General features: G+C 44.1%; 2 protein-coding genes across 4 annotated transcripts in view; both read right to left on the bottom strand.

Moving 5' to 3' along the window:
- Positions 1-13,504, bottom strand: part of CAMKK1 (calcium/calmodulin dependent protein kinase kinase 1) — a 249,204-nt gene extending 235,700 nt beyond the window's left edge. For both annotated transcript variants that reach the window (XM_083174142.1, XM_083174143.1), the window contains exon 1: positions 13,346-13,504. The gene's annotated coding sequence lies outside the window, so the exon portion shown is untranslated. The remainder of the gene's footprint in view (positions 1-13,345) is intronic.
- An 11,796-nt stretch (positions 13,505-25,300) lies between these two features.
- The window catches only part of P2RX1 (purinergic receptor P2X 1), a 93,377-nt gene continuing 91,693 nt past the window's right edge, over positions 25,301-26,984 (bottom strand). For both annotated transcript variants that reach the window (XM_083174139.1, XM_083174140.1), the window contains one exon: positions 25,301-26,698. The gene's annotated coding sequence lies outside the window, so the exon portion shown is untranslated. The remainder of the gene's footprint in view (positions 26,699-26,984) is intronic.

Below are 26,984 nucleotides of genomic sequence, written 5' to 3'. Positions count from 1 at the left end.
AAAAAAATTTGGGGGTTAAAACCAATCAATAATTTGGATTAAAAGCAAAAGATTGGACTGATTTTACAATAAAATGCAATTTATTATATCACATTCATGAAAAAAATAATCATGATCATCTCTCATATACGATAGTGCACAGAATAGAATAAATAAATGAAATATGGGATAAAGTCTCACAGAGAAAAAAAAAACAAACAATGGTGGGACCGTCTGTTCCTAGAACACCTGAGTAAAAGTCAATATGGAGTCAATGTAAATTGTAATTACCGTCCACCTTAGTAGGCCAGGGGATCCACGGGTTGGGATCATTTGGTCTACAGCATTATGGTCGACAGTCATTAGGTCGACCAGGGAAAAGGTCAACATGGTCAAAGGTCATTAGTTCAACATTGTCTTGGTCGACAGTCAAAAGATCGACATGGGGTTTTCACTTTTTTTTTTTTTTACTTGAATGTCAACACAGTCGACATGGACACAGTTTAAAGTGCACCGCATCCCTCACTGCGCGTCGGGCACACTATTTTATTCTCCCACCACGCCCTAGTGGTTGGTAGGGCATGAAATACCGCCTGGCAGCACATGTTGGCTCAAAAAACAGTGACCGCATCCCGGATTCACATACCTCCCAAAAGCTTCAAAGCTGGGCATAAATTGCTGGATTATCCAAAGTGAGGAACTGGGCAGGGTGGAGATGTCTAAATTAGAATAAATGCCAATGAAGCAGGGCAAGATCATCGGAGGCTGGTTTGGTTAGGTCCAATAAAAGAAGTGTGGGCAGCAACTTCTGTTGTGTTTCGCCGTCTCAGCGGCTTTATCAAAAAGGTATTTGAGTGTTGCATACCTCCCAACATGACCCTCTCCAGGAGGGACATATTACTCTGCTCCTACACTTTCCTGGTAATGTATGATTACCATCACCTGTGGTGAAGCACCTTTCTTAGCCAGTAACCTGTTCAACACAGATGAAGGTAATCATGCATTAAGAAGAAAGTCCAGAAGCAGAGCATTGTGTCCCTCCTGGAGAGGGTCATGTTGGGAGGCATGTAAATATATTATATGGTCCCAAAAGGAAGCTTTTAGCAATTGGCGCACGCTTATTTGTGCTTTTGGGAGGTATATGGATCCCCTGGCCTACTAAGGTGGACAATAATTAGAATTTACATTGACTCTTACTCACCAGGGGCGTTATAGGAATGGACGGTCCAACCATTGTTTTTTTCTCTGGGCAGTATTCAATGTCATAGTTCTCCGTGCATGGAGAGCGTTTTATTTCGCTCTCCATGCACTCTCCGTGTTCCGGAGGGCTCGCTGCCACTCCTGCTCCCTGTATTCAATGTGGTTAAGACTCGCCGCCACTCGCGGCGAGTCTTAACCCCTGCAGCGGACGAGCGTCCGCGGAAGGGAGCTTTCAGGGAGCCGGGGGACAGAGCAGCCAGAGAGATTATAGTCTCCCTGGCTGCTCCAGAGGAATGTTTAGGGGAGGGGGGCTCTCCAGGACCCAGGCAGCACAGGCTGCCCCCCCTATAGCCAGCGGGGGACCCAGTATTCACTGCACCCGTTCGTGCATATTAACGATCGGGTGCAGTGAATATATGAATATGTAATGAGCGGCTCGAGCGCTCCGGCCCCCTGCTGGCTGCACTGTGTAAAAAAAAAATGAATTTTTTTTTTTTAAATTAAATATATATTCATGTGCTATAAGCACATGAATAAAAATAACATGCCCCTTCACAGAAAAAAAAAACTGATTTTTTGACACCAAAATTCAAAAAAAAAACCTTTTAGTTTAAAAGTTCACATTCCAGCTCTCCATCAAAAGATGGAGAATTGCTACACGGAGAGACACGGAGAAAATCACTTAGAAAGACGGAGAACATTTCACATTGAATAGGGTTGCTCGCTTTTGGAGAGCAAAATGCTCCGTCCAAGGCGAACAAAGCACAAATTCTCCACAAAACACGGAGAACTTTTCTCATTGAATACTGCCCTCTGTGTGAGGCTTTATCCCATTTTATTATTTTGTGTGCACTTCGTGTATACCAGAGATATGATCATGATTATTTTTTTTCATGAATGTGACTTAATAAATTGCATTTTATTGTAAAATAAGTCCAATCTTTTGCCCTTAATCCAAATTCTTGATTTGTCTTAAACCCCCCCCCCCCCCCCCAAAAAAAAATGTTCCTAACCAAGAATAGACAGCGCTGCTATCTCCACAATTTCTATTCTGTTATCTATCAGGGCTAACCAACCTGATACCTTAGCAGCTTCTAAGTGAAGTACCTCAAGTCAAGCGCCACCTCTCCCCTTCCTCCCCCTCCCTAGGGGGGGGAAACATATTTTTTTAACCTTGTATAAGCAACTGGGATGAAGTTGCACTTGTGACCCCCTCCCACCACTTAACAGAATTGTGTGTCATTCTGTGTGGCATAACATGTATTTTGGCTCATTCCATATGGCAAAATATGAATTTTGGCTCATTCCGTGTGGTAAAACGTGAATTTTTGGCTCATACTGTGCGGCATATTGTGTATTTTGGCTCATTCTAGGTGGCAAAATATAAATTTGGCACATTCCTCATTCCATGTGGAATATTGTAATGGGAAGTTTGTCTTATTCAGTGTGCCATACTGCGTAAGGGGCATATTGCACTGGGAGGGGAAATTTTGCTCCGGGGGGAGATGCCGGTAGATCACTAGTAAGTAAGTGTACAACAAGTAGATCCCGAATTACAAAGGTCCAGCCAGCTCTGCAATAGACAACAAGTACAGGGTACATAACCATAGCTTATAACTGCACTTATAATTCCAAATATTATGAAAATAAAAACTGGAATCCAGGCCAAAATCACAGGCCAGTACTTTAAGGCATAATATAGAAAATGTTAAATACATCACAAATGTATAACCTAGCAAATGTCTCGACCCAGTTAGAGAAAGACTATTGTACACCTAGCAACCAGTGAGAAGGAAAGAGCTCCTGGCTAAAATATCAGGAAAGAAAAGCAAACCTCATAGCACATGCTAACCTTATAGCCCATGCTGCAGACCCCTTCCATCTGCAACCTGTGCTTCCCTAGGAGTATAACAGCTGTAACATGACAAGAGCAGCCGGAGAATGGGGAGAGCAGCTCTGCAGGGATAGGAGAGTGTGAAAGATGTATATGGAAGGAGACAAAAGGATGCAGGTGACGCTAAGCACTGGAGGCAGCACAGACAAAGATCAAGTAAAATAAAGCTGGAAAGCACCAATGATGAGTAATGTTAGGAGGTTAGCGTGTGAGGTGATTGGTAGTGTGCATTATTAGGGGGGAGAATCACTTCAGTTATGTTCCAATACAATGTGAAATTCTCATAGTAGCACCTAAAAAAACATTATGATCACCTTACTTACTGCACAAATGAAGAAGAATTATCAAGTCTGTTATTGTCAAAATTATTTCTTTAAACAGTGCCTTCACCTAAATTTGTTAAGGTGAACATATAATGTCAAACAGAACTCACAATTAGGCAGAAAGGCACCAGGGGCTGACACAGAAAGCCCCTTGTAGCCTTATTAGGAGTAAACAAGCTACCACCTTCCTGAATTATTGTGGTTAAATATTATTTGAACTTGATCAAGGGGGTGGGGACAGACAAACAAAAATCCCTATACATCACTTTATGAGGTCAAGTGAGGTTAAAAAAACATTATAGTTTGTATAATGTGTGCGTATGTGTATATATATATATATATATATATATATATATATATATATATATATATATATATAATTTATTTTTTACAACAAAAAACACAACATTGTCTTACATACAAATTTACAATTCTTAATACTTAAATATAAAAAATAATAGATACTCAAGCATTACAAGGGTCATTTTTGAATCCCTTAATATTTTCTTTCATTAATTTCCAATTTGGGATCTATACCAATAGATCGCTAACTCATGGTTCCCTACCTGACCCTCTCCATGAGGGAGAAAATGCCCTGTTCCTGGCAATGTAGGATTGCCATCACCTGTGGGGAGCTAGGTAATTGAGAAGAAAGCTATTTCACCACAGGTGGTGGCAATCATACATTACAAGGTAAGTCCAAGAACAGAGCATTCTCTCCCTGAAGGAGAGGGTCAGGTAGGCAACCATGTGCTAACTGCTTACTTATTCCCTGTCCTGCCTCCAAGATTTTGGCCCTACCTTTCCCTATCACACTCTTCCGCTCTACAAAACTTTAAACAAGCTCCCAAAAGCCACTTCATCAAACCCGGCCATCTTTCATCCTAACCCTCTGTCCCATGCTCACTCTCTGCGACCCAGCTTTAGAATGCAAGCTCTCACAAGCAGGGCGCTGTCCCTTCATGTGCTTTTCCTCAGATTATTTTCTACTCCATGCTCCCCTTCAACAGCACCTAACACTTATGGTGCACACACACATATGGTAGGTGCGATTTGAGCCATACAATTTGTGCTATACAAATTGGACTGAACACTGGGTGCAATTTGAACTACACTACAATAGTCTATTATATTGTACATGCACTCTAGTTCAAAAATACCTGACTGCACATACTATTTTGCCTTGCGATATGGACTACACGGGAGTGCGCATCACAAAATAAGCAGTGCTATTTGAACTAAAGTTCAAAATCTCACCATGTGTGGGCACCATTAGTTTCTGCCAACCTAGTGATTATGACAGTGTCCTGTCCACTTAAGCTTATCTTGTACTGCAAGTCCAATATTTTCTTATCCCCACCCTGGCCTTCTGGCTAGGGTATCTTTATTATTTATTTCTCTTCCCCCTCTCACGTTTGTCACTTTTCACGTTCCTTGTTTTTTGTAGTTTTGTCACGTTTTTGTTGGGTAGTGTGGTCGACCCTTTCGGGCCTTCCATTTCCCCAATGTGCCGAAGCTCTCGCCTTTTGGGGAGAGCTTCGTGCCCCCCGAGGACGACCCCAAGCCGTAAGGCGGAGGGAAGTCTACTGAGGGTCTCTCCAAACCTTCAAGTGCGGAGGACCCACCGTCCTAACCCTTCCGGGGGTTGAGGAATGAGGGTCTCTCTCAGCTTCGGCGAAGAGGACCCACCGTTCCCTATTTTCCCCTCTTCGGCCTTATGGTTGAGAGGGGTTAGGGGAAAAACGAGGCCCTGTCTCCTTCGGGAGACGGACCCACTTCGATCGCATGGCCCCCTTTGCACGTGTTTAGGCACAGCACTGGTGGTAGGGAGCACACCTCGGGCTCCTGAGTTTTTTCAAACTCATTTTCTTATTTTGCATATGTGTTTTGTTAGGTTCTGTTGAACCCTTGTAGCGCTATATAAATAAACAATGCTGATAATAATAATAATACTATTTAATAAAAGTTCCAACTGTGACATTTCTGTATTATAGAACCACCAGTCATATACATGGGCCTTCGTAGAACAAAAATCTAGAATACACATCTTGTCACACAAAGGTCTCGCTATAGTTCTAGCATCATAGCAGCATTTGCTCACTCCCAGCAATATAAATCATTTTACTTGAATTTTTCATGTCTAATAAATTCCCCTAGCCCAGCCAAGCACAGTCTCCTTTCTGAGGCTCGCAGGAATGCCATATCAAATTGTACAAGGTCACCGAGAGCTAGAATGACATTTTCAGAAGTATGTGTTGCTAATAAAGCACCATTATCATCCTCAACTATTGTTGAAACCTACTGCCCTAACATAACCAAGGCAAATGTTATAAATTATAAAATGGCATAATAGGCTATTATAGTATCATATCTGAATAAAGTCTGAATGTGAAAGATATACATATTTTGTGAGGAGCCAGACATTGCTCAGTGTTTGTCAGAAGCTGCTGGATGGGATCCAGGAAATGCTGAAGTCACCTGAACATTCACTGAGGGAAAAAAATAAAATTAAAATAAAAACGATTGATGATTAAAAGATAACCATCTAATTTTCATTCACTTTGGTGACTAGCCTATGATAGTCTACAGCTAGACCTCTTCTGACAGCATTATATTATACAGATTCACACCAACTGCTCAATGCACCATCAATTAGAACGTAACAGAGTCGCTTGTCAGCATGCAAGATTCTAATTATCAGGCAATAGGACGACTGATTAGTGCCCTGAACATTCCCATTCTAAACTTACCATTATGCCAACAGCAAATACAGATCTTGTGTGAGACATTAAAGCAAATGCGGCAGGAACATAATATGCCATCACTCTAATAGAAAATTAGTTTACTCAAGTCTGTTTCCACCTAAATTGACCATGTGTCTTCCTCCTTCTTAACACTGGTACAATGCATCTATAAGGAGTCAATTCAATTAGCCATGGGTTGTGGTGCATGTTCCCAGGGCTTTTCAGAGCCAAACCACCAACCTCCAGGCAGCAGGTAATGTGTATTTCTCCACACACAGACATAGCATCCCACACAATTAGAAATAGGCCTCTAATTGAATAGCTCAGGCCACCCTACCCAGTGGGAGAGGCCACACAACTTGCTGCTAATTGAATCTGCCTCATATTGGTAATTTGCCTTCAGTTTTTGAGAGATAAGGTGCATACACACGGGGCAATAGGTCGCTGGCAATCAATCATATTGCTCAGTGTCCCGTTTTCATCTGCGACCAAAGATGGTCGTAGATGAAAAATCTCACCCTGCCGGGAGAAAAGGCAGTGGAAGTCGCTGGTCGGAGGAGCATGCTCCTCCGACCAGCGACCATTCAGGGGCTGAAAATGGGAGCGCGTACTCTGCGATTTATCACTGCTGCACCCTCCAATCACTGGCAATATGGTTGCTCAGCGACCATATTGCCAGCAATAAGTGTACCGTGTGTACACAGCTTTAGATAGATATTTCTAGCACCCTGCATTTTTCAAAACCCATTTTCTCTGCTGGGGGACATGCCTGGTCTTCAAAACAGTGTTGAAATAAAGATCACACTGTGCTAGAAGCACCACAGTAGAGAGCAATACCTCAGACAGGGAAGAGGAACTGCATAAGTTTTAGAAGATGCAAGGTGCTAGAATAAACACTACTATACTCTTCTGAACACATCAAATACTGCAGTCACCAGTTGGCATTAATAGACCAGACAAATATCACAATTTCATCACAGTTTATCTTATTTATTCTTGGAGACTTCAAGGAATTAGGGCATGTGCTAACTCAAGTTTTATAATTCCAGACTTCTCTTCAGTCTCTAAATCAACATCCCTTGTGCAAATGATAGTTCCCACAGTCATTTAGCCTAGATACAGCATTTCACATACTGTAGTACTATGCAAATGCTATACAGTACTTCTGCTGGTGACTTGTTTGGCTTACAGTAATTTACTATGGGAAGACAGTCTGAAAATAACCCCTGGAGCTATTCAATATTTATCCAATTTCCTCCCATATTAAAGGGTGTACACACAGGCTATGGCTGGGCGAATTTGATTAGGCGATTTGGTTAGTCAAAATCAAGTTGTAGCCAAGCCGACAGAGCCAGCATGCCCAGCCAGTGGCCGTGCGTACAGCCAAATACACTGTGTGCGGCGGCTAGTCTAAATGATTTGCCTGCATAGTCTATTTGGCCATGCGGTGCATCTCTATCACCCTCAGTGTATACACGGGGTGATTCTGGCTAAACATTCATCCTGTGAGTACAGGCAGGGCAGCCAAGAGGGGAGGGTGGGGTACTAATTACCTGGGCCCAGGATTGCTGTAGGGCCTGGTGGGGGCCCTGGTCCGACCCCCCCCCCCCATACCTTCCCCCTCCATCCCTCCCATGCAGCAGCACACACCTACAGCACGTGCTGTGCTGACAGCAGGCTCAGCATGACAGTCTCACTGACAGTGTGAGAGCTCATGCTGAGCCTGCTGTCAGCACTGCACATGCTGTAGGTGTGTGCTTCTGCTGAGGTGGAGGGGTGGGCAATAACACTCCCCCCTCAACATTAAAAAGTGTTGTTTCGCCCACCTTAAACATTTTGGGTGTGGCCTAATCCATCCCGCGATTAGGCCACGCCTCCAGAAATTTACCTGTGCCCGGCACACCTCTCGGATGCCCTGAGTACAGGCAATGGCCAACGTGTATTATGTCAAAGATTTGGGGTTTTAAGTGTACAGAGCTATATAAAGATTTCTGTTTGCATATCAGAGGGTGCAAACATAAATCCATAATAAATGGACCCTGAGGGTTTACCGCAACTGCGACTAGCCTGCGGGAAACCCTGTGTATTATTGAATAAGTAAAGATCAGGCAGATGCTGTTAGTGCTTTTCCTGCATGACAACTCTCCCGACATTATAAACCACATGCAATGCGGTCACACAAATCCCTTAACGCTAAAACCCATGCAACCAACAGGAAGGTCCTGGTAAAAGGACCAATTTTGGGTACAATGAAAATCCCTCTGCATGCAGTGAAAATGGATCAGATAAGCAAAAGGTATATAGCACAAATATGTTATTCTGACATGCCTTAATAGGTATTTTCTACAAATACTTTTGAAAATTAGGTTTGAGCCCTGCTAAAAAATAGACTGTAATATGTACTGCAGAAGAGTGATTGCACTTGGGCAACTTGTCCAACACTTCCCCTGTACTAGCATTCCAGAAAAAAAAAAAAAAAGGATTCAATTAAATGCAACTTATACATTGGGCAGGATATAATGCTGCTTGAGTTTGGTGGCCGTGCGGATTGCCGGCCAAACTCAGACTTTTTTTTAAATGGGCAATCCCTTACAAGGCATGGTTTTGCTTTGTAAAATTGCTGGCCACTGAATTTGGGTGGAATTACATACAATCATTTGTTTGTTATAGGTTTATGAGAAAAATAAAAGGAACAAAGATGGATTTTTGGAGCAATACAGAAAGAAAGAATAAAAAAAATTAAATTAAAAAGTCAACTCAAGGTCCAAGTAGTATTATTATTGTTATATTTTTCATGTAAATGTTCCAAATAAAAAACAGATGTAATAAATGAATATCCTTCAAAGACCCAGAGGATAAAGCCTTTATTCAATGGGCTGCCATTTAATGGCAGTACTTAGAAGTCTATTCATCTAACCAGGAGAGGTATACAGCAGAGATAATTGAACAATGTACAGTACTGTACTTACTGTTCAGGGAGAAACATCCAATAAATCACTGCACAAATGTAATGTTAGCACGGAATGTACAAATGAATAGAAAGGTTTGGAAAATACAGTAGGTTCCAGTTTGCCATTGTCATATCAGCTTCATTGTTATATTACACCTGCAATGGTCTGCCCCAATATGCTTTTCGGTCGATGCACGGGTATTGCAAAAAATCCTCAATTAGCTCATTGCAAGCGGAAAAGCTTTGTGGTTCAGGAGTCCGGGATTGTGATCATACTGAATTTCCCCAAGCGACTACCATTCATTGTATCAAATTAGCAGCTGGATATCGTAATGCTGATGTATGGCCCAAATTACATTACACTGTATGGGGTAAATTTACCAAGATGGGAGTTCTATTGAAGATGGACTGTTGTCCATAGAAACCAAACAGATTCTACTTCTTATTTAGCACCTTCTATCTAGAAGATAGATAGAATTGGATTGGTTGCTATGGGCAACATCCCATCTTCAATCGAACTCCCATCTTTGTCAATTTACCCCTATGGAACCAGTTTTTCTTAAAAAGTAAAAAAAAAAAAGTAAATACTGACTGCATATGTTTTTCTTTCCCCTTTGAGTGCCAAGTGAATTGTCAAAATAGGTGTAAAAATTGCCAAACAAACCTTTTTATTCATCATAGTGACCTGTATTGTTTACCTTATATAGGAAATAGAAGCTTTTTTTTTTTTTTTTTTTTTTTAACACAACATTTTTTTATTTGAAGTTATATAACAAATGTGAGCGACGCTGGCATTTTTTAGTGGATATTTTCAACATCTCACAGATGTTGGCACTCAAAGGGTTAATCTTGTGTAAAATTATAACTGTTCTGGATAATTCGGTCATGAACTACCTCAGAAAACTGATCTATTTGAATTAACAGTTTCCCACAAACACAGTGTATAAGCAAGCCAGTATATTCTGATGACTGAAGCATGCAATCAAGAGCCTTATTTCGGTCACTTTACTTTAATTCTGTTCATCCTTCGCCATCCCAGTGGGCATAGAGGGAGAATATAATAGTCTGCCTAACTCAGCGAGGGGATGTTCAACCTTTTGCGTGTGTCAGTCTTTTCATATGTTGACCAATTTGACTGTTGACGTATTGATCTATATATCCCTATAGATTGTAAGCTTGCAGCAGGGCCCTCCTACCTCCAAGTCTGTCTGTTGTTACCCAGTTTGTCTTATCACTGTCTACTATTGTAAAGCGCAACGGAATCTGCTGCGCTATATAAGAAACTGTAAATAAATAAATACCCAGCACTCACAGCCAAATGGCAGAACAAAGGAATAACTATAGGCAGGCACTCTCTAGAGGTGGGCATACAAACAATTTTGTGTCCTTATAGAATTTATTTTTAGAATGCTGTATTTATGAAGGTAACAGTTTAGTTTATTATTTGACTAAATAAGGTTGTAACTAATGACGATATATTGGCTGATAAATTGATCAACCAATATCTCATTTTAGTGATCAGCCAGTAAGTACCAGTGATATGTCTGAACAATGTCGTTCATAGACGTGTCAGCTATGCAACACAGTCCACAGCCGATTCCACTAAAGCTATGTTTACGAATTGTGCTGGTTGTACAGGCAATCCACTGAAATCCTGCACCAGGAACCGGTGGGGATTTGACAGCTCAACTGGGCGAACACCCTGCCTGATCCATCCAGAGAAATACAATGCCTGATGATCAACTGATCTGCAGACATTTCTTCTTGTGTGTACTCAGCCTTATAGGGCCCACCCATGTAGCGATTTCAGGCCATTAGGAAAGCAAAGGACAGGTCTTACGATAAGAGCTATCCTCTGCGATGGGTGTGGTATAGGGTTCTGACAGTCGGGATCCAGGCAGTCATTAGCCCGACTGGCCGGACTCAGACAGCATGGCAAGCGCAACAAAGCCCCTTGCGGGCACGGTGGCTCGCTACGCTTGCCACCTATTCTATTCTCCCTCTACAGGGGTCGTGGACCCCAACGAGGTAGAATAGCCGGTGGCCGCTGGGAACCAGTCTGTTTTAACAGTCGGGATCCCGACGTCGGGTAAATGACTGTCGGGATCCCATCTGGCACCCCTCTGCGATCCATGGACTTCCAGGTCTGAGACCTGGAAGTCCATCTGCGCATGTGCAGAGTGACGGCCGGCCACAGGTCATGTAGGGAGGGATCTGTGACAGATCCCTCACACAGCGCTACAGAGAGAAGCCTATTGATCTGCTTTTTTGCAATTTACCATGCCATGTAGCCTCTCAGGCAGTGGTGCAGAGCTCTATGGTTTAGTTTTCTGCAGCATAGCTATTGGGGTATGGTTAAAAACTTTAACTGGACAGGCTTCATTCATCAATTTCTATAATTACTGAGTTTCTAGTGTCCATACTGGGAGGTGCCTGTCCGGTGTATTGTCCGGTTCCGGGTTTTACTTTGTCCCATATAAAGTCGAGGTCTGTTTACCATATCTATCAACAAATGACCATTTATAAATTTCAGCTACATGCGGTAACTTTTTACATCCGAACAACACAATTAGAATTTGTAAAGTAATGCAAATAGCAAAGCTGGATGCACACAATAAAGGCCCCCATCCACTAGGGCGTGGTATCGCATGCGGTACCCTGCCAACTCCCTTGACAGCTATCAAGAGGCCAGATCGCATACGATACATTGGTCTACTGACTGCAATGAATATTCCTAGCAGCCTGTAGGATCTGCGATGCGAGGCGCACTGGAGAGCCTTGCGATGTGTCACTTTTGCACTAGTAGATTATCTTTACCATCTGGAGCTTTTGTGAGCAAAAGGTTGATTGTAATTTGTTCCCAGACATAGCCAGATTTTTGTTCCAACCAGACAGATAATGGTGGAGATGCTCTAAAGCAAAAATACAGTAAAATCCCCGTTATCTTGGTTTTTACCGCATTTCCACATGCTGTAAAGCCCACGCGCCGGGACAGCCCTGCAAAGAGCGATACCATGTAGAAGCTTATAGGATTTTCTCACCTCAGCTGATGTACTCTCTTTCAGGAGTGTAATTAGCTAGCAGAAATCCTAAAACAAAAGCATCATCTGTTACTAGGGCTAGCTCACAGAGATTGGGAGGTTACTACTCCCCAAGGGAGAAGCACTGAAAGACAGACAGGGGTGCAGGGGTTAATTGTAACCGGGCTAACAAGTTTATTAAGGCATTTGAAGGAGGATCATCTCACATGATCTGTTCCACAAGAAAGACACATTCCTCCTTCTTAGGCCAGTTAGTATATCCTGGGTGTACTGAGGATTTCTCTGTGCTTTGCAGAAATGGTGAGCTGCTGTGATGCAGGAACTGCAGCTGTTTCTGACTGACAAGGGGATTATTTTGTGGTCTATGTTAACTCTGCTGTTGAACCACTAGATTATTAGCGTGGCAGCTAGGGGCTCAACCACATGGGGCAACCCCTTTCCTACATAACTACATCACTGGCATTTGGAGCAATGTGGCATAGCATGAACTGGGGGCACTAAAGTATAGTGGTTTTGGTAGATTTGTGTTGCCGAGAGCACATACTGTTAATACCATTGGTAGGGTCACCCACAAACGTTTATCCAACCCTGGAAGTACTCATGTAACTTCCCCATTGCGCTTACATTGCATTCATATATTAGTGAGCAGGAAACCTCACATCCATATGGCTATAACCAGCCTGATACTCAGCTCAGCTAGCACTGGCTGCTCTTTTGTATCTAACCTGGAGTGATGGCAATTTTTTCTTGACTGCTGTGAACAGACAGACACACACCAGCAGAGCCCAATACACACGGGCAGCATTAGCACTGAGAGATCAGCCTGGGGTGCAGACACACTGACCATCAATCTCCATGAAATAAGTCAGTGCACATATCACATGTATGCAACACACAGTATTAACGGTTAATTGTATAAAGGTTCACACAAAGGTGGCATGAACACTAATCAGAAGAGTATCCAGGATAGCTGTCACAGTAGGCTGCAGTACATTGCTCGTGTAATCATAGTTCCATGTCACAGCGCTTAGCTATACTAATCCAGGAGCACAGACAGCAGAACACGTTAGAGGTAGTATGCGCTGCAGCTTACAAACATGCATGAGCACTCCATCCATCACATGTATGGGATATTGCATGGGGAAGCTGGGCTGGGACATGCGGGGGTTCCTGAGTGTGCATTGCACGGGAGGAATGACAGAAGCGTCTCTCACCTGTGCAGCAGGAGCCACTGTATACCCGCAGCACTGCCGGCCGCTGGGCTCTGCAGCCTCCCCGCTCCCCGGCTGCTGCTGTACATGTCAATGTGCTGCTACTGCCTCTGTTTGCACTGGCTCCACAACTCCAGCCTTTCCTCCACTCAGCAGCCACCTAACAAAACTTTACTCCCAGAGCAGCCGGGTAAATGTGTAAATCCCTCTCTGATTGGCTGGCACTGGGAAGAAGCACGATTGGCTCTTCCCTTTGCAGCAGCTGGTATGTGTGTAATAACCTCGGCGCTGGGATACATAGGGAATTCACAAGTGGTCAATACCTTATGGCTACATCTGGCCCAGTCTACAGCTCTAATCGATAGTATCCTGGCACCTTTCCAATGCAAACACAGCTCTACAGCCATTCATTAATAGCAACAAGACAATGCACATTTCCTCACACTGAGCCACAGTTCTCAGGAACCCTTCAATGTGAGGGAAGTCCAGTGACTTCTGCTTTTGGTATTATTACTTCCTGCTAAATGAATGACAGATTTGTAATAAATGAGCTGCTCTATAGCAGACAGAGTACAATTTAACATTGGTACTATTGTTTATAAAATGTATTACTCTGTCTGGGCTGTTGGAAGCCAGCAGCAATTACTCAGCCTGATACATTTTCAATAAACATGTTCCATTATATATCTGTAGGGATTTATACAGACTCATTTTTTAATCCTCAATCCTTTTATTATCCATGAGTTGTATTTGTTAAAGCCAATGGGTGCCGCCGTATGGAACTGCTTCTATATAAAATGCTCTGTTCCTGGACTTCCCTGGTAATGTATGCTTGCCATCAACTGTGGTGAAACACCTTTCTTATCAATTACCTATCTCCCCACAGGTGATGGCAATCCTACATTACCAGGGAAGGCCAGGAACAGGGCATTTTCTCCCTCATGGAGAGGGTCAGGTAAGCAACCCTGATATATATATATATATATATATAAAATATATATACACTAAACATCGGCACTCACCTTTCCTTGTTTTGGGGTGCCCTATGGCTTGTGACCACATTGTTTAAACAGACATTGCAGGGGCTCTGCACACACTAAATTAACTGGTAATAAATAGTGGAGATTTGGTTCGTGAATTGATCAATGCATTTAAGCCTGCAGCCCCCTTCACGGGACCCCACTGCATACCTCCCAACAGTCCCGATTTTAGCGGGACAGTCCCGATTATCAGGGCCTGTCCCGCTGTCCCACCCGCGGGCGGCAGTGTCCCGCGGTGTGGGGGGGCTGTTGGGAGTCCCCCCCTGTCAGCTGCTAAGCAGCGGGGAATAAACGCTGTGCGCATGCGCACAGCGTCTATTCCCGCAGCCAGGGGGCTGGGGGCATGGCTAGAGGCTCACAGAGCCTCTGGGTCATGCCCCCATAGCGGTAAAATGGGGGCGTGGCCTCGTGGGAGAGCCGCAAGTATAGGCCACGCCCCCGAATTAGGCCACCCCCCCCGAAAATTTCACCGCGCCTACGGCGCGCAGCAGCATCATCCCCAACTGCTGAATGCGCAAAGTTGGGAGGTATGCCACTGTTCTGCAGGTCCTAACACTATCGCTCAAAATGGCTACAATACACAAAGCTATCACATCAATGCTTGATTCCAGGCAGTGGCAGAACTCTGGGAGGCAATGGAGTCATCTGCCGCCGGGCTCCTGCTCTCAAGGGGGCACCTCTCCTCCCCTGCAAATTGAAAACCATTAATTGAAAGCCATTGAAATAGCATCTGTGGCTGAGTTCTGAAATATATATGTGTTCTTTATCTCTCCATATATAAATAGATATATATTTCATAAGAGACATACAGTATATGTGTGTGTGTGTGTGTGTGTGTGTGTATATATATATATGGTTGTGTGTGTATGTGTTTGTGGATGTGTTGGGGGCACCAATATATACTGTACCTTGCCTCCGGGCAACTGGGATGAACTTACACCACTGATTCCAGGCATGCTATCTGGTCTGAGGCTCACAGCACACTATGCTTTTATAGGTGAGCAGTATTAGGACCTGCAGAAAAGTGGGGTCCCGTGAAGGGGGCTGCAGGCTTAAATGCATTGATCAATTCATGAACCAAATCTCCACTATTTATTTTCAGTTAAATTAGTGTGTGCAGAGCGCTTACAATGTCTGTGTATATATATATATATATATATATATATATATATATATATACCAGCAGATAGGGACCATCAATCGTATCGATGCCCCCAAGCACGGCACTGACAGGACTTTCTTAAAGAAATTCTTTTATTTTCTCAACGTTTCGAGGAATGTATCCCCGTCGTCAGGAGTAATATATATATATTATCCACATTTTTCAATTTTAGTTGAACTAAGGACTAAATTCAAAATGTTATATATGTACAAAAATACGTGCTTTAAGAACATTATGCCAGACCAAAAATTGTGGCAAAGTCCTGAAACAGATGGTTGCCAAGTAGGTTGCTATGAGCAGATATGACAATACAGAAACCTTGGATTAGGTATGATTGAGAGAGGTGCAGAATCAATATGAAACATTCTGTTGCATGAATAAACATCTCTAGCAACCCATCACCCTGATACCATAGTAGTCAGTAGGTCAAACCCTTATGGTCCACATGGATTAGGCTAGAGGGGTTGAATTTGCCAAGCATCTGCGTAGGGCCCAGCAGGTCCCAAAGGGCCCCATAAAGATATCCTGGCCATCCAAAACATTCCCAGAGGAGCACTGCATTACTACTGCATGACATCATGACATCACATGGACCTGTCCACACTCCCAAAGTCCCTTTGATGCTCTTTAATAGGATAAAAAAATGTTTGTAAAGTAAACAGGCAGTCAGTTTACTATAATGTGACACAGGTATTTTCCAAGAGACCTAGGGCCTTATTCTGGTTCACTCTTAAGGTGCGGGGGGAAACAAATGAAGAGTCTGTGCTGTGGAAAAAATTGAGAAAGCCGCATGAGCGTGGCGAAACGCGTCTTGTGAGGAGTACCGTAGTACCACAGACCGAGGACCTAAGGGACTTATCTGCAGCACAGACTCTTAATTTGTTTTCCCCCAAATCCTGGTCCCCGGCACAGGTGGTTAGATACGGCACAGAGTGATTCCCCAACAGCCGCCGTATCCATACACACACGGAGAACGCACCCACCGGAGACAGTGTATTTCAGCCTGCATTTGGCTCGCTGGCCAGTGCAGCAGCTGGGTGATTACCTGACGCCGCAAGGCGATCGGCGGAGCATGCATCCACTCACCAACTCGGTACATGCTGCAGTCCAGCAAGAGACCCTGGGAGATGGTGCCAGCCACTCCACAACCATCTGGGCAATCACCAAGTGCCATTAACGCCTACTGGTCATCTAAACATCTGAGACCTGGCAGTGAGTAGGAATCCACCCGCTCACCCTTTTTGTTCCATTTGGGAGGACATATCATCTATCCCCTAAAAGCGCTGGAAAACCTACCCCTTACTGTGTGACTGAAAAGATCTGTGCAATCTGCGCAATCAGATTGTCCAATCAGGACTTGGTAACTATAGGTTACTTTTTATATATATAAAAAAAACACAATTGCATTGATGTGGTTATCTTAATTTAATTGTATTATTGCACGCATACAATTTATTGTTTTATGTCATTTATTAATTAAATTGTTTTTTTAGTTTACATAAGGCGCCTACTGGTTCTCTTTCCCATAATACAAAATCTGCTTAGTAGGTAAGTATGATGGTGAAATACTGTAATTGGTCTGATTCATATGTGGTTGGAGTTACTTGCACATAGTAAGTAGCGATACCACTAATATGGTAAAGGAGCCCGAGGTGTCACTCCAGCACCATCAGGCGACTTGCAGCAGCCATGAGAGATGCACGCTCCCATTGCAGAGGCCAGAAAATCCCTGTGCCAGGAGAGGCAGTGATCAGGTCTGAATCAGATCCTAAATCTCTCTACATTCGCCCCATCCGCAGTGCAACATGGTCTTTCCCAGCTGCTTATATTTTTGCTACATGTACATTGAACAGAAAAAATATAACCCGTAACCTATCTGCACATGCCCCTCCCCCACAGTGCAACATGTATTTTTCAGGTTGCCTTCTTTAATACTTTACTTGGCACTGATTCAGAGATGTATGCTAATTAGATGGTTAGCACACTCCGATCAGGGCTATCTAAACCGCATTATGGGGCCCGGGCAAAGCATTGCAATGGGGCCCCTAACTACACAACCTCATCTATCTCTGCACTCCTCACTGATGATGTCGGGAGTAATTATGTTACACCCGACATTCATTGTACCCACTGGAGGAGGACAACAGGGGGAGGAGGGATTGCAATAAGCAACATTTTTTTTTAAATTTGCGCTGAATTAGGCTACTCTGGGGCCCCTATACTTACGGGGCCGCTGGGCAGTAGCCCACTCAGCCCAGTGAGAAGGATGGCCCTATCTCTAATGGTGGGAGGACTGGGCATGTGCAGGATGCCTCCTGTGCATGTGCAGCCCTCTGTCTGTGAGTTAGAACAAAGTGTTTCCCAACCACAGCTACTAATTTAAATGCATTTTGATGCATTTGTGATCAAAATCGCATGGCATCGCATGGCATGCGATGGCATGCGATTTTTACAACAAATACATAAAAAACTCGGAAAAATCGCATCGCATGCCATCGCATGCCAATACATATGGCATGCGATGGGAGTCGTGAAGGTATACAAGTACCAAACATTTTTTACACAAGTAAGCGTCTGATGCCATCAATGACTCATGCACAGTCCCATGTCTGAGTACATTGCTTGTCTTCTACCATTGCAGTCAAGGCAGTAGAAATCCTGGCAGGGACTAGGTACATTCTGGGGGTGGGGCATAATAGGGAGGTGTGGCCAAGCACCCTTATATAAAATACAGAAAAAATACGGTACTTGTGTAGTTTCACAGCTCCACGCTACGCTACGTTGTAACCGTAGGCCAACGGAAGTCCAGCGTAGTGTCCCTACAGCAGCTCTGCGTAGTCAGCATAGTGTCCCCATCAGGCAGCGTAGTCATCATACTGTCCCCATGAGCTGCAGCTCTGTCCCGGAGTCCATGGCAAGCCTAGTGAGCGCCAGTAACCCCCAGATCCCCTGCGCTGGCGGACGCCGGCGGAGAGGCGCTCCATCTGCCTGGGACACATGAGCTCGGTATGCAAACGCGTCTCAGTAATTCGTGCAGCAAGGTACGGCAACCCTGGCCGTGTCCGCTTCAGTGAGACGGTCAGGGTTAGGGGTTCGGTCGCGCGTGCGTCTCGTGCACAAAGAGGGGCTGTGGGCGCAAGTGGGTCTCATGCACAATAAAGGACGCATTTGCCAGTGCTCTATGTTACATACTGGAAAATGCCTCCATTTCAAACTGTCCTTTTAGCACTGTGCTAAGGTTGGTGCTGTCACAATTACAGTTCGCCACACTTTATAAAATGTACTCCACGCCAACGTGGATAGTGGGGGTATGAACAGGTCGGGAGGACGACACTGACTATGGTGGCTGCGGGAACACGACGCTGATTCTGACAAGGACGCTGGCTGCGGGAACACTACGCTGATGCTGACAGGGATGCGGACTACGCTGGCTGCGGGAACACGGCGCTGGTCCTGACAGGGACGCTGACTACGGGAACACAATGCTGATTCTGACAGGGACTCTGACTATGCTGGCTGCGGGAACACAACGCTGATGCTGACAGGGACACTACTCTGACTACGTGAAACTACACAAGTACCAAAAATACTTTGAGCACCTGCCTGGCCATACTGCATCCCAGCACACAGCAGCATGTGCTGGGTTGAGAAGAGCTGCTGCTGTCTGGTAAATAGGGCCCAACTGGGCCCCTCCATAAGATTTGGACCTGGGTAATTTGCAACACCCCCCTCCCATCTCTCAGCACCACTGATTGCAGTTCTCATTCCATGGAGAAAACTAGATCGGAAAGCATGTATGTTTGCAATGTACGTACAGCAACTCTCATCACAAATAATTACAGGCAAACATTTCACATTTTTCTGTTCACCCCCATGTGTCACTGTGTAGTGAAGATATTCTCACATTTGCACCCTGCGGTCAATGAAAGTGGGGGAAATGTTATGTCACACCAGCATAACCTTCCGGTTGGAGTAATGACAGCTGAAGACCTGTTGAATTCTAGTTTTTTAATTAATGCAGAATAGCTTGCACCATATGGAGTGTTATGAGGGAGCTACCAAACAATGAGACAGGAAGGACAATGAATGGGTGCGCTGGGAAACCAATGTAGTGGAAGAAGAGGTCACAGTGGCTGCTATTGTTTCAGCAATAAGTAGCAACTGTCCTTTTAGCACTGTGCTAAGGTTGGCGGTGTCACAATTACAGTTACTGTAATTTTACCAGCACACTCTGAGCTTGCTGTCAAAGGATTTTGTTTTCACTGATTTCGAGGATGATTGCCTGGAAATCAGCCAATCAGCTTTGAGAATTGCAAAAAAATAAATAAATAAAAATCATAATATTTTATTCTTAGTGTATTAATCACTTTATTATAGAGAATCCATACATGGTGCAGCCTCTGTTTTTTTCTTCTACTGCTATTTGGTCTTAATGAAAAATTAGTTAGCTCTTGAGGGCCATCTAGTGGATTGTTGATTCTGTGACACTAAAAACTGCCCACACTACTACTAAGTTAGACTTTGACAGTGTTTTTTTCATTTAATAATTAAAAACTACAACTGAGAATATCTAGGAAACTATCAGTGTCTTTCTGATGAATCCAGTTTTGTCCAGTACATGTAATATTATCAATTAATACTGTGACTGTCACATAAAACAAAAATGAAATCTGAACTGGACCACTCCATATCCAGAGTATCATCTACATTAAGTGGTTTATCCAATGGGCCTAGCCATATTGCCAATATCATGTTTGCCTGGAGTGTTGTCATGATATGGTAAATTGGGACATACTTTCTACAAATAGTTGAATAAAACACAAACACATATGAAAAGTAAAATGTTATTACACACTACAATCATCCACTCATACTCACCAAGGGATTCCCTTGAGGGCCCATTCTCTTTTCCATGTAGAATCTACAGTGTGTTCCTGTGAAAGAAATTATACTCACCCACCATCTTCTCTGCTTCTCTGCAGGGCAGGCGACAGGGGGGGGGTTTCAAAGGTGACACCCGTCCTGGGCCATGAACAGTTGAGGGGCCCCAAGACTTTGAGGGACTCAGGGGCTGCAAGTCAGAGCCCGGCTCTCTATCCCAGGCAGCACAGTTCCCCTCTCCAGCAGGCTATCTCAGGAGACCTCTTTAGTGTGTCCTGCAGTCCACTTCCCGAAGACCGCATGTGCCCCAGAGCAGCCCTGCAAAGTACTGTCCGGGTAGGGATTCCACCTTTAGCCACTGCAGAAGAATATTCTGCCATAAGCCTCATCAAAGTCCCTGCAGTCACTACTGGTGGGTTCAGGGCAGCCGAGGGGGGGGGGGGGTGCTAATTACCCGGGCACAGGCTTGCTGGAGGGGCCCCTCCAGTGGGAGAGGTCATGCTGAGCCTGCTGTCAGCACAGCACATGCTGTAGGCGTGTGCTGCTGCTGAGATTACAGTTTTTAGAGTTTTCATTCGCCCGCCTCTAAACATTTTGGGGCGTGGCCTAAGTTCGGGAGGTGCCCACACCTCCCACACTTAAACCACGTCCCCAAAATTTTACTGGGGTAGGACTTTAAAATAAAACTTTTCTTATGGAAAGTACATTTTGGCCCAGAGCAGGTTCAGGAACCCAGTTCCTGATTATGCCATATTTAATTAGAGGTTCAGGAACTGTGGGTGAGATTTAATAGGCTGAGAGATTCAGAAAGTGAGATATTTGATAAGAAATCTCCAGGTTTTTTAAAGCGCCAATCATTTACACTGCAAAATCAGTTTGATTTTGCAGTGTAAATGATTGCTGCTTTAAAAAAACTGGAGATTTCTTACCAAATCTCTCACTTTCTAAATCTCTCATCCTATTAAATCTCACCCTGAGTTTCTGCTGGTTCCTGCTGAAAAATAGCACTGTTTACAATGTTGTCATTATGTTGACATTGTTGAAATGTTTTGTTATCTGAAGAATTCCGACATGTTCACAATATTGAACCTTTGGGTAAGACACTGGGAGGAGGGTAGGCTTCAGGACAGGAGGGCTACGACGATGGGTAGGGTTAAGGTTAGGCTATGGGAGGGAAGGGTAAGGGAGGGTTAGACACACACACACCCCAAAAAAATAAAATTACTGATATACAGTAGACACCATATTCTGAAATGGGGAGAGAGATGACCCCTGCTCCCGGTGTGTGTTGCAGGTGTCTCTGTGTGTCGCACAACAGCTCTGCTCCGACATCTATGTCAGCTCTCCTCACACAGCCAGAAGCATCCTTCCCCAGGTCACTTTCCTTCCTTCATCCCAATTCCTGCCTCTGATTGTTGCTGGAAGCAACAGGAATGGTAGGCATAGGCAATACATTTGGATGGGCAAGGGGAAGGCGCTTTGAGTGGAAAGGAGCAGAGCTGCAAATAGGTCTGGGGGCGAAGCTTCAGAAGAGTCTTGGGGTAGAGACTCAAGCACATTTGGGGTAAGGTTTCAGACAGGCCACAAGGTCATGAGGACTTTGACCAGCTGGTTCATGGAGAATGGGCAATGTTACTTTGAACAACCGGGAGGTCAATGAGCTGAGCTGTTGGTGGTGACAGGAATATTTATTTCCATGACCACACTGGCTGTACTGCAGGGGACTGTGGGCCTATTTTCATTGCAGCTCCATTGTTAACCTGGCCCTGCTAACATAGGGGTCATATTGCACATTTAGGGTAAACTTCTGAGTCAGACACTAGTAATGCAGTCTGTTGTTGCTATCTGCTTACTGTGCATGTGCCGAAGAGAGAAATTGCTGACTGCGCATACAAATCGAGATGGATTTTGCAGATCGGACACCTTCTACTGACAGATCACATGCATGGGGAGGGGTGTGTGGGGGGGAGGGGGGGGGGCAGGTGCAAATCCTGATGCTAGCAACTGACACAAAAAAAAACAGCAGTTACAGATGTAGCCATGCTTATGGTTGCTGTGCCAATCCTCACATGCCACATACATTGATTATTGTGATTTTGTTACCAGGCGTGTGCATCCAATTTGCTCTTGAGGCTCATAGAAAAGCATTGATCAGTGATTTTGCGCCACAAATCACGTATGAGCAGCTGTATCTCGGCAATATCTGTATGCTGATATTCCACATATACAGGGGTTGTTCTTTTGCATTGGTTAGAAAGCTGGCTGCCATCGCCGTATGTAAAGAAGCCTCAGTCTCAGTTGCAGTGGCGTAACTATAGCACCGCAGCCCCCGTGGTCGCGCGGGGGGCGCTGTGCATGTGGGGGCGCTGCGGTGCTATAGTTATCCCCCTCCCATCCGCCACTTGCCCGCCTGCCGCCCGTCCATCGCCCCGCCCATCCGCCGCCTGCAGCCTTACCTGTCTTCAGTGGTGGACGGTCATTCTTCTGCTAGTGAGACGGACCACAATAAAATGTCCGTCCCATATAACAGACTGTTCTGTGAAACTGTCTGCTGTATGGGGGCGGACATTTTGTGTTGGTCCGTCTCCATAGCAGAAGACTAAAGCCAGCAAGGGAGCCGGGACCAGCAAGACAGGTAAGGCTGCAGACGGGGGAGGGGGGTGCGGCGGGGAGGGGGCACCCCCCCATTAATGACGGGGGGGGGGCACCCAATTCACAGTTACGCCACTGCTCAGTTGGTATGAGTAGAGAAAGACTCATGCACTGTTCAGCTGTCATTTACCAGGCCCTGAGAAGGCCAGAATATTTACACTGACAAACAGGGTACATGGCCCTGATGATCTCCTGTGAATCCCCTTTGCTCCCCCCACGCTTCTCTGTCTAACTTTAGACTGCTCCTAATGAGGCCTACACATGGGGAGATGTGCTGCTGAGCGTTATGAGCAATGCAAGATCGCTCAGAATGCTCAGCATCACTGTGCTGCATAGCAATGTGCCGCTGAGCGATCTGTCTCCGGTGAGAACACTGGCCCTGACACCAGCGATTACAGATGTATCCAGCATGCTGGATATTAATTGCTGGGACAATAGCGACACGCAGGGCCTCGTATCGCTATCGCTATGCTTCTACACACAGAGCGATGTAGGGGCATCTAGTGAGATCGCTTAGAAAATGGCCCTAAATGGCTGCGTGTATTAGCCTACATTATTCACCCTTACCAGTGGCTTTAACTGTGTCGTGCACCAATGCATTACCATAAGGAGGAGTTAGAAGTTTTCTGAACACACTTCTTTCTTACATAGGTTAGCAGTGATCGGAACAGAGCAGAGCAGAGCATCCTCCTTCTGTCTTTGCAGCAGTAAGTAGTAACCTGTGAGAGTCCTGTTTTTTTTCCAATGACTGGTGTGGGGCGGAGGAATTGGGGAAGGAGTTACCACTGCCCTCTATCACTTAGCAGGGCAGTGGTAAATTAATACACATGCACATCATCTATTCACCGGGATATAAACAGGCTGTGATTGCTCCCTCATTGCATGAATAGAAATAAACATATTTGCCCGTATTGTGCAAATCCTTACATTTAGGGGCTAATTCAGATTTGATCACTATATAGAGAAAAAGGAGTGCAAGCAAAAAGTCACCACTCCAGAGGAGAGAATACACACCTCGTGCAAAATAACAAATGCATCGCCAATCGACGTGCATTCGCAAACCCATTCGCAATTCCCAGAACATCGAAGAGTATCTGCCAGTGGTGCAGATTGTAAGTAAGTCTAAAGGTGTGTACACACGGCAGGATATGCCGATCAGATCGCATCGGACTCGCATCTCACGGCATGCTAGAGGGGCACAATTTACCCTATATAGTGTTGCCTGCCCTCTCTATCTGGCTACTGATTTGCGCTCACACGATTTGCGTGCATCGGCAGCGCATTGGGCTCGCAAGCCCTAAAAAAGCATGCGATTTGCATGCGATATGGCTTCCGATGGTCCCTATATCGGGAACATCGGAAGCCATATCTTACCGTCTGTACACACTATAAGGCTTTTACTAATCTGCAATTGAGACTGCAACTGGGAGTGGTCTGACATCAGAGACACACCCTAAAACACCTGGACTCCTCAGAAATTGGCATGTTTTCATGAATGCTAAGCGTTTACATTGCCACTTGCCGTTTGAGGCCACTTATGTGTAGAGCAAACACTGTGCGCAGTCAGCTGATAATCGCTAGATCCATGCTGAATAAGGCCCATAGTTTTGTACTCATCAACATCACAACATAATTGCACCAGGTTATAACTGATCTCCCTAGGGAAGACAGGTACATTTACGATTCTTTCACACTCTGCATTGCCTGCAATTCCGTTCACATGCCATCTCTAAGGGGGTTATTCTAGTCCATTCTTTCTGACAAAATCCTTCTTAGATGGACAAAACCATGTGCACTGCGGGTGGGGCAGATGTAACTTGTGCAGAGAGAATTAGATTTGGGTGGGGTTTTTCTTCAAAGTGAGATCTATATTGAAGTGTAAAATCATGCAGTCAGTATTTTCCCTGCACAGAAACAAAATAACTCACCCAAATCTAATTCTCTCTGCACATGTTACATCTGCCCCCCTGCAATGCACATGGTTTTGTCCATCTAAGAAGGATTTTGTCAGAAAGAATGAACTAGAATAAACCCCTAAACTTTGCTGCGATAAGAACACCCGTTACAGCCAATTGATTTGCAATACCAGGGCTTGTGTGCATATTTAGTTTTCAATAAACAGAATAATTACATTTAATAATGCATTTCGTATGTACATCAAGATTAAACCAAGTAAAAGGGACATTTTTCTGTTTTAATTAAATCACATTTATTTGCTTCTGTATTATAAACAACATATAAAATAGCTCTGTGATAATCTCCAATAACTTAACTTACATAAAAATATTGGAAAAACTGTAAACAAATGGTTTAACAATTGTATAAAATCCATAAATGTTCATAGTGAAAATAGTGTATTCTTCATTAACAATAAAAAACCCGTAAGGAATAAATGCAAAAACTGGACACAACTGTGAGTAGTAAAGTATATCCGACTGAGGGTGTAAGTGGCTCCAGTGTAAAACACAGCAGGTTGCTGCAATTTACAGCGGAGGGCTGGCTGCGGTAATATCCCGTAGAACACAGATGATGGAAGATGCAGAGAGGCTAGGGCATCCTTCAGTACTAATAGGACAATCAGTATAACACTATATTTAGGGTGAAACTTACTAAGTTCTATTTTACATGCAATCTTGTTATGGGTAACCAATCATATTTTATCTGTTATCTTCTAGAAGGTGCCAAATAAATAAGTAGATTATGATTGGTTACCAATAGCAACATCCCATGTGAAATAGAACTTCCATCTTAGTAAATTTCCCCCTCAGGGCTATTTCACACGCTCCGGCTCCTGCCGGGCGGCGAATCCCCGCACGGCCAAGAAGCCGTGCCGCACTGAAAAGTTTACGTCCTTTCCAGTAGTGGGATCCGGCTGCAACTGGGCCGTGGCCGTCCTGTGTGAATGGACACTATTCACTATTGTGTGCGGCACGGCATTTGGCCGTGCGGGGATTCGCCACCCGGCAGGAGCCGGAGCGTGTGAAATAGCCCTCAGTCTCAAATTTACACTAAAAGAATAGAAAACAAACAATCCATGTTGAGCTATCTATCTAGTGTATGGTAGGTAATGTATGCAGATGTGTGATTGGTAAATGTAGTATTGGAAAATAACTCTCCAATGTCTATGTAATTGCTAGCTGTCAGTCTGCTCTGTCATAAATTCAAGTAGCAATTTAACCTTTGCAAATATACTGTAAGCCTGCAATGGGTCTGTGCAGATTCTTGATGATAATCATGTTTCCATTACCTCCAGTGAATGGACCGAGCTATTCTTTTTACTCTGTTCAATTTACTGATGTCCTTACAGCACATACGAAGTCTTGTTAAAGACCTGCAAAGCTTAGTACAACATGCAGTGAATGTGCAATTGTTCTGAAATTAAAATAAGTTTTTTTTAATTGGTTTTGTGTGTTGCTGTCTGGGATTTTATATATATTTACATTAGTATAATTGCAACACGGTTATGTAGGTAATCACAGTATTCTATAACTTTTTTGCTTCATTGTAGCCTTCAAATGGTATGATATGTCATCAACTGTTCTTGGGGTATGGAATGCAATGTTTCAATTTCAATAACAATGAAGTAGAGGAAGTAATTGATGAGCGTCCATTTTTGCATCTCTGTAAAAAATAAAAAAAATAAACCCTTTACCAAAATGTGGTTATCATGTCATAGGTTCTGAATTTACACCAAACTTGAAAGGAGTCACTTGTCCTCTATACAATGGTACCTCAACTTCTGCTTTCAGTTATGCAGTCCTCGAGCTATAGCAATTTTTTCAGGACACTATTTTGTTACAAAACTTTTCTCGACAGTACACCCGGCTAACGAGTATAAAGAAGTTCATCATATTCACGTCAAAAGACTGATTCATTTTGTAATAAAAAGTAATGATTTAAAAATCTA

This window comes from Crinia signifera, chromosome 2 (genome assembly GCF_055691185.1).
Source record: "Crinia signifera chromosome 2, ASM5569118v1, whole genome shotgun sequence".
Lineage (NCBI taxonomy): Eukaryota > Metazoa > Chordata > Amphibia > Anura > Myobatrachidae > Crinia > Crinia signifera.
The sequence above is the reverse complement of the archived record's forward strand: the minus strand, read 5'-3'. Positions and strand labels throughout refer to the sequence as shown.